This window comes from Nematolebias whitei, chromosome 8, assembly GCF_014905685.2.
Source record: "Nematolebias whitei isolate Nwh7 chromosome 8, NemWhi1, whole genome shotgun sequence".
Lineage (NCBI taxonomy): Eukaryota > Metazoa > Chordata > Actinopteri > Cyprinodontiformes > Rivulidae > Nematolebias > Nematolebias whitei.
The window spans coordinates 43,923,125-43,930,995 of NC_056505.1; the positions used below are offsets into that span (position 1 = coordinate 43,923,125).

Genomic DNA, 7,871 nt, shown 5'->3' on the forward strand with positions numbered 1-7,871 from the left:
GGGTCCGCGGGTTGGGTTACGTGTTTCGGGGGGATGTGCGAGAAATGGTAAAAGCAACAGCGGGGTTTACACTCTTGCCCCACCTCACCAACGACCCATCTTTCCCCCCCCCCCCCCCCCGCCCACTGGAGAGAGTGCCTTGGCCGAGACAGCAAAGACATGCCACAGCTGCAACAGCGTCTTCTCGCTCCACTCTGCCGCCAGCCCCTCCCGTCAGAGTACAACCCTCTTCATCCTGACAAGCCGCAGGGCTCACGGGGGAGAACATTTAAAAACGATTCATTGCGGAGGATGTGTGTGCATAATGATGGTTTGAGTGTTTAGAATAAAACGTAAACATCATTCAGGAATTAAAGTGTCTGATTTCAGCCTGACTGTCAGTTCGTATGATATCACAGTGGTTTTTTTCTCACACATCCTCCACACAAGCGAGCCGGTGTACCCCCCTGTGGCAGCAGCAGCCCTCACCCACGGCTCTGCATGCTCAGGAGCGCGCGCACCTTCCCTCAGCGCATGCCAACTCACATAAGCACGGATGTGAGCCCACAGCCTGAATGCGGCACAGTAGCACCCCGCTCCCACGGCAGCAACAGCCCTCACCCACGGCCCCGCATGCTCAGGGGCGCGCTCACCTTCCCTCAGCGCACGCCAGCTCACATCAGCACGGATGTGAGCCCGCAGCCTGTGCGCAGCACAGAAGCGCCGTGCATCTGCGGCAGCCCTAAACCTACACCATTCTGCATGCGCGGGGGAGCGCACACCTTCCCCTCAGCGCACGCCAGCTCACACCAGCACGGATGTGAGCCCGCAGCCTAAGTGCGGCAAACATGATGGCGGTGATTGGCGTTCATAAATAACGTGATGCAGCATAAACGCGTGCCCGCTTCCCGAATGTTACGCGGAGTGGCGGCGAGCGTGCGCCCTAGACAGATGGATGAACAGTTTTATCAGCAGGCGATTCACGCTGCAATAACAGCTCAAACTAGGGGTGGACCGATAAATCGTCCGGCCGATCGATCGGCCTCGATTTCCTTAATTTGGGGAGATCGGCGATCGGCCGATCTTTAAATGAGAAGCCGATTTTATCCACCGATCGTATCTGCCTCCGGAAAGGTCTGAAAATCAGCTGCTGTCCCCTTTTGCTCCACTGTGAGAGCTCACACACAGGTCACTCGGAGTAGCCATGTCGTCGGTTTGGAAGTTCTACGCTGTAAAAGAAAATGAGCCAAAGATCGCAATTTGCAATTCGTGTAAAGCCGAAGTAAGTTGTGGTGGAGCCACCACCGAAACCTTTAATACAACAAACCTCGTTCGCCTTTTAAGAAATCACCACGCCGCCAAGTATGCAATGTTTGAAGAGAGCAACCAAGCTAAGGCTAATGCTAAAGCTAGCGCTAACAAAGAGGCAGTCGGTGGGTCGCTGTTAGCTTTTATGAGCAACGAAAAGAGCAAAGCTACCACGAGGAAAGTGATGGAGTTCATGGCATTAGACGACCAGCCATTTTCAGTCGTTGAGGACAAAGGTTTTAGAAGCTTGATGCAGCACGTGTGCCCACGATATAATATGCCGAGTCGGAAATAGTTTTCTGATGTTGCATTACCGGAGTTGTTCAGCCAAGTTTCGAGAGACACCCGCAGCCTGCTAAAAGCTAATACAAATACACTCAGCTTTACAACAGACATCTGGACTTCTGATGTAAGTTTAATGTCCATGTTAAGTTTTACTGCACAGTGGATTGACGAACAGTTCGAACGTCATCAAGTACTCTTAAACTGTAAAGAAATGGCGGGGTCTCACACTGCGGCCAATTTATCAGCAGAGTTTAAGGCGATGCTGAATCACTGGGAAATCCATAATGGAAGAGTTCACGTTGTTTTACGGGATAATGCTCGTAATATGGCCAAAGCGCTGGATGATATCAACCTGAAAAGTTTACCCTGCCTGGCACACACACTGCAACTGGTTGTAAATACAGCTGGCGCAGCGCAGCATCACAGACATGGTGGCAACAGGAAGGAGAATTGTTGGACATTTTAAGCATTCATCACTTGCCTATTCCCGACTTTATGACATACAGACACAGTTAGGTCAACCCAGGAAACGATTACAGCAAGACGTTTCAACGAGGTGGAACAGCACAGTCTACATGCTGCAGTCGCTGTTGGAGCAGAGATGTGCTATTGGCGTGTATGCTGCTGAGCATGAGTTACCAGCCACACTCACAGCACACCAGTGGGAGCTACTGGACAATGTGCTCACCATTCTTGCACCTTTTGAGGAACTCACAAAGGAGATTAGCTCATCAACAGCTACAGCAGCAGATGTCATCCCAGCCATCACTGCACTCAAGCGGATTTTGGAGAGGCAAGCGAGCACAGACCGTGGCGTGGGTACAGCCAAAGCTACGTTGCTGGAGGCTGTTGTGAGAAGATTCAGCAACATTGAGCATGAGCCCCTGTACAGCTTGGCCACTGTTCTGGATCCAAGGCAAGTAACTATTAACATTCTATTTTAGCCAGAATTACTTTTAGCCTACTACTATATTTCAACAAACATTTAAATTAAATTAAAAATAAAAATTTCTTGATTGAAATGCATTTCTTTATTTACATGCAAGTCATAAAAACTGTGAATGTATACAAAACACAATGATTGACCCATCTTTCTTTGTTTATCCAAAACAAGGTACAAGAATCGCTACTTCTCAGCAGAGGTGAAAGATGACATGAAACTGCTCCTTTTGACCAAACTTGCAGAGGGGGAGACCAGATGCACACCTGCTGCAGGAACATCCTCTGAAGTGGGACCTCCTGATATAGATGAACCTGCAGCCAAAATGCGTAGTCTACTGTTTGCAGCTCACGACGAAATCTTGAAGGAGAACATTGAACAGGAGCAACAGCTGGCCAGCCCTTCAGCTATGCAGGTACAGAACTACCTATCTGAGGTTCCTGTCGAAAGGAGCCAGGACCCATTGGTCTACTGGAAGATCAATGAAAATCGTTTCCCTCATCTTGCTCTACTTGCCCGAACCTATCTCTCTGCCCCATGCACAAGCGTTGAAAGCGAGCGCCTGTTTAGCTTGGCTGGACATGTAGTAGATGAGAAAAGAAGTCGCCTGTCTGGTGACAAAGCAGAAATGCTTTTGTTCATCAAGAAAAACCTGCCACTAATGAAAGTGACTGGAATAAGTCTGTGAGAACTAACTTACCTGTGCCAGTGTTATTTCTTATTACCCACTGACTTGAAAATGTTACACTTGTTGCATTATCTTTTTAAGTTTTTTTTTTTTTTAAATGTAACAAGTGAAAGAGTTGAAGGAACTGAACATTTATTTTTTTGGTTAATTTTATAGTTTTAACAAAAATTTTGTAAACTTCATTTATATTTCAGAATACTACCTCATGACAAGTTAAAACAACAAGTTTGTATTGTTTCTAGGGTATTTTTCAAGGGTATGTTTTACAATAAAATAAGATTGGTAAATTGAAGGTGCATTGTGATCTTGTAACACCTGACACTGTTGCTTATAAAAAAAAATCGGTATCGGCCAAAATCGGAATCGGCAGTTCATACTTTCAAAAAATCGGTGATCAGTGATCGGCCTGAAAATTGAAATCGGTGCACCCCTAGCTCAAACCCCCGTTTGGAGGAACTTTAGAGACGTTTCTGTCATGTCCAGAAAAGATCTCGTCCCCCCACGCAAAAGAGAGCACATTACACCTGTTTTGGCCTCCCTACACTGGCTTCCGGTTCACCTTCGAATCAAATTCAAAATACTCTTGTATGTCTATAAATCACTAAACAGCTCTGCCCCCTCCTATCTTACTGATCTGCTCCAGCCGTATGTCCCACTACGTTCTCTCAGATCAGCAGACCAGTTACTCCTAACAGTCCCAGGAACCCGCCTCAAGCGCAGAGGTGACAGGGCCTTCTCTGTAGCAGGCCCAAGACTTTGGAATGAGTTACCTCTGCTCGTTAGACAGGCCCCCTCCCTCACAGTTTTTAAATCTCGCTTAAAAACACACTTTTATTCCCTGGCTTTCTGCACTGTGTGATCTGTGCTGAGTCTGTGTGCATCACACTGTGTTGGTCATGTTGCGGTTGTTGTTGTTATCCATTATTGTTTTTGTTGGTTTCTACTTTTTGGTGTCCTGTTATGTAATCTGTTGCTATGTGCTTGTTCTGTTTGTCCCTGTACAGCACTTTGGTGTGCTTTGTCACTGTTTAAAGTGCTATATAAATAAATTGGTATGGTATGGTAAGTTCAGGAAATTCTGATAAAAAATGTAATTTCCAGGGTTCCAGAAGGAGAGGAAAACACAAGTTCTACTCTCGTCACTTCCTGGTCCCAAAATGGACCGGAGGGATGAGACTCATCTTAGATTTGTCAATTTTCAACTGTGAGACAACATTTCCATTCAAAATGAGCCGAGTCGGCTTTGCGGCCGCTTCACAGAGCAGGAAGGAGAATTGTTTTATCTGGATGATCTGTTGCTGCTGACCCATTTTTGCAGACAGGTGGAGCAGTGCAACTCACGTGAAACCGGCAGAGTGATAACAGCTGTTTACTTCATGAAGTTATTAAGGAGATGTCGTCTGCTCACACGGTGTGACGCCTCCAGAGGTGGTCCGCTCGTTTGCGCGTGGACCCGGTGAGGCAGAAGAGACGGTTGATCGCTGTGCCCCCCTCCGTGAGAATCGACATGAGACACTGGGAAACCCTCTTGTTCTGTCGGAGGGAGTTCCCGTCAGCAGACCTACGTCACACGTGTCAGTTTTCACAAACGCGTCCCTGTCAGGTTGGGAAGGCACTTGCATGTCTTGAGCTGTGGGGGCGCTGTGGCCACCCCACACAGCAGCTCATATAAATGTTTTTGGAGTGTCACACGGTTTTGAATGTGAGTCAACACTTTGCCTCTGTGCTACGGAATCAACATATGTTGATTCACATAAACAACAAGTGACTGTTGCATACATAAACTGGCAGGGGGGGTGTGCACTCAGCCCAAATGTTAGACATTGTGAGACAGCTGCTGTGATGGGCACACCAAAATCTGCTCTCCATCAGAGCAGTGTACATCCCCAGTGTTCTGAACAGGGGGGTGGATGTGATGTCCAGGGGCAGTCTGCGTCACGGGGCCTGGACTCTTCATCCAGAGCTGATGGCTCAGATGAAGCAGAAATTTAGCAAAGAGGCCGTGGACCTGTTTGTAACACGAGAGAACACTCAGTGTCAACTATGGTTCTCACTGAGCCCGCGAGACGAACCACCGCTAGGGGTGGACGCGTTTGCTCACAGCCCGTGGCCAAAAATGCTTCTTTACGCATTTCCCCCACTCCCTGATATCATGGTTTTCTGAACCAAGTTCAGGAGGAGGGACTGATAGCTCTCCTGGTGGCTCCCGAGCGCATGAACGCCCCATGGTCCCCAGTTCTACGACACCTATTATCGAGGCGCCCGTGGAAACTGCCGTGGAGGGAGGATGCTCTCCTCCAGGCGGGAGTAGAGATCAGGAGATACCCAGAAATAGGCCAGCACCTTTGAGTCTGGCCGCTGAGCGGATCCGCTTAGAGAGGATGGGTTTCTCTCAAGATGTAGTGCGTACGATCCAGGATTCACATGTTACATCTACCACAGCGCTGTACACATCAAAGTGGACAGCTTTTCAGCGCTGCTGTACGGCGAAAGGTGTAGAGGCCACCTCATGTTCATTAGGTGGCGTGCTGTTCTTTCTGCAGCAGCTGATGGACAGAAATCTGGCAATCAGCACGATTAAAACGTATGATGCAGCCATCTCTTCTTGTCACAAAGGTTTCGGTGACAGAACAGATTTTAATCATCCGCTGATGAAGCATTTTTTTAAAAGGTGTACAGAGATGCAGGCCTGATTCACGCCCACTTGCTCCACAGTGAGATTTAACGCTGGTCCTACGAGCCCTGATCAAAGCTCCATTCGAGCCACTAGATCAGGTTCCGATTAAATTCTTGTCTCTTAAAACAGCCCTGCTGTTGGCTTTAACATCCGTTATGAGGGTGAGTGATTTATCTGCCCTCTCTGTCGCTCTGTCATGTCTAAGGATTCAGGCTGATGGCAGCTCAGTTGGTTTGAGGCCTAATCCAGCGTTAATGCCTAAAACATCATGAGCTCTTTTATATCAAGAGTGGTATCGTTGGAGGGATTTTTTCCCTCCTCCCCACAATCAGAAGAAGAAACATCTTTCCATCTTCTCTGCCCTGTACGTGCGTTGACGTGTTACGTAACACGCACGACGGCATTGCGTCAGACTCAACATTTGTTTGTGCACTATAGAGACACATCTGCAGGTCGCCCGTTATCCATCCAGCGCCTGTCACACTGGCTGTGTGAGGCCATTTCTGAAGCCTACAGAGCATCAGATTTAGAGCCTCCTGACAACCTCAGGGCGCACTCGACCAGAGGTATTGCATCTTCAACTGCTTTGCATAATGGTATAACAATGCAGGATATTTGCACTGCGGCCGTGTGGTCAACATCCTGTTCATTTATTTGCTTCTATTTATGTGATGTGATGGCTCGTTCCATGACACATTCTGTCCTTAGTGCCTTAACAGAATGAATATTGTTGTTTCATGGAATCTCGTTTAAACTCACATCTGACTGCATGCATTTACAGTGTGAGATGTTGTTATCAGTCAAAGGTTATGACTGTTGTTCTTGTTCTATGGCTATTAATCAGTTCATGACTACTGTCATCAATCAGTTCATTTGATTAATAATCAGTTAATTTATTATTAATCTGTTCATATTGAAGAGCAGTGGATCTGCTCTGTTCACGGCCTTTTTCAGCCTCTCCTCTTTTCTGTTGATAACCTTTCCAGGGCGTTCATGCACTCGGAACGCCTAAATTACGCAATGCGCGTCTGTGCATGGTGCGCGTAATTACGCGATGCGTATTTACGCACATGGAGAGCTGAGTGACAAGATGTTTTGGGCAAGCAGGCATTTCTTATGGTGTTTGAATGGACCCAGTGAGGCGGAGACTACATCTGCTTCACCCTTAACCCACCAGCGACAGCATTAAAGGGCGAAGCATTTATGAAATAGAACGTTGGTTACGTACTGTAACCCCAGATTCTATGAGTATAGGCGTAGCCCTTTAAGCGTCGGGCCTCACTGGCTCCTAAATGGCTGAAGAAAAAGCTATTTTGGGAGCTGATTACCCGCTTTTAACGTAAGTTATACGGACCGGGTGGAGCCTACACAACAGGTGGGTGTGGACTAATTTTTTTCAGTGCGATGCTTTGCATGACGGGATAAACCCACCAGTGACAGCCTTAAAGGGCTACGCCTATACTCATAGAATCTGGGGTTACAGTACATAACAAATGTTTGTATACCTGGATTATTAAGCATGAACTGTTTTGGTTTTGAACCCGTTTGACATGACTGTTGATGAGGAAGAGGGCCAGATCCAGAGAAGGGGGCGTGCCAAAGACACCATCTTAGCACCAACATAACTGGTTTGTTCCACTTTGGAGTAAGCTGTTTGGGGGAAGAATCAGTTTTGTGTTGTGTGTTTCCTTGACTGATGAAGCCTTCCAGATGGAAGGTGAAACATTTCAGCAAAAAAAAGAAACTGTCCAGATGATATGACTGAAAATTGTTGGATTGTATACCTGAATTGTTGAGCATGGACTGTTTTGGTTTTGAACCAGTTTGACATGACTGTTGATGAGGAAGAGGGCCAGATCCAGAGGAGAGGGCATGCCAAAGACACCATTTTAATACAAACATAACTGGGTTTTTCCACTTTGGCGTAAGCTGTTTGGGGGAAGAATAAGTTTTGTGTTGTGTGTTTCCTTGACTAATGAAGCCTTCCGGATGCA

At 47.1% G+C, this 7,871-nt stretch overlaps 1 long non-coding RNA gene across 1 annotated transcript in view; it reads right to left on the reverse strand.

Moving 5' to 3' along the window:
- LOC119414148 overlaps positions 1–7,871 on the reverse strand; it is a 107,860-nt gene that overhangs the window by 22,299 nt on the left and 77,690 nt on the right. The gene's annotated exons all lie outside the window — the stretch shown is intronic.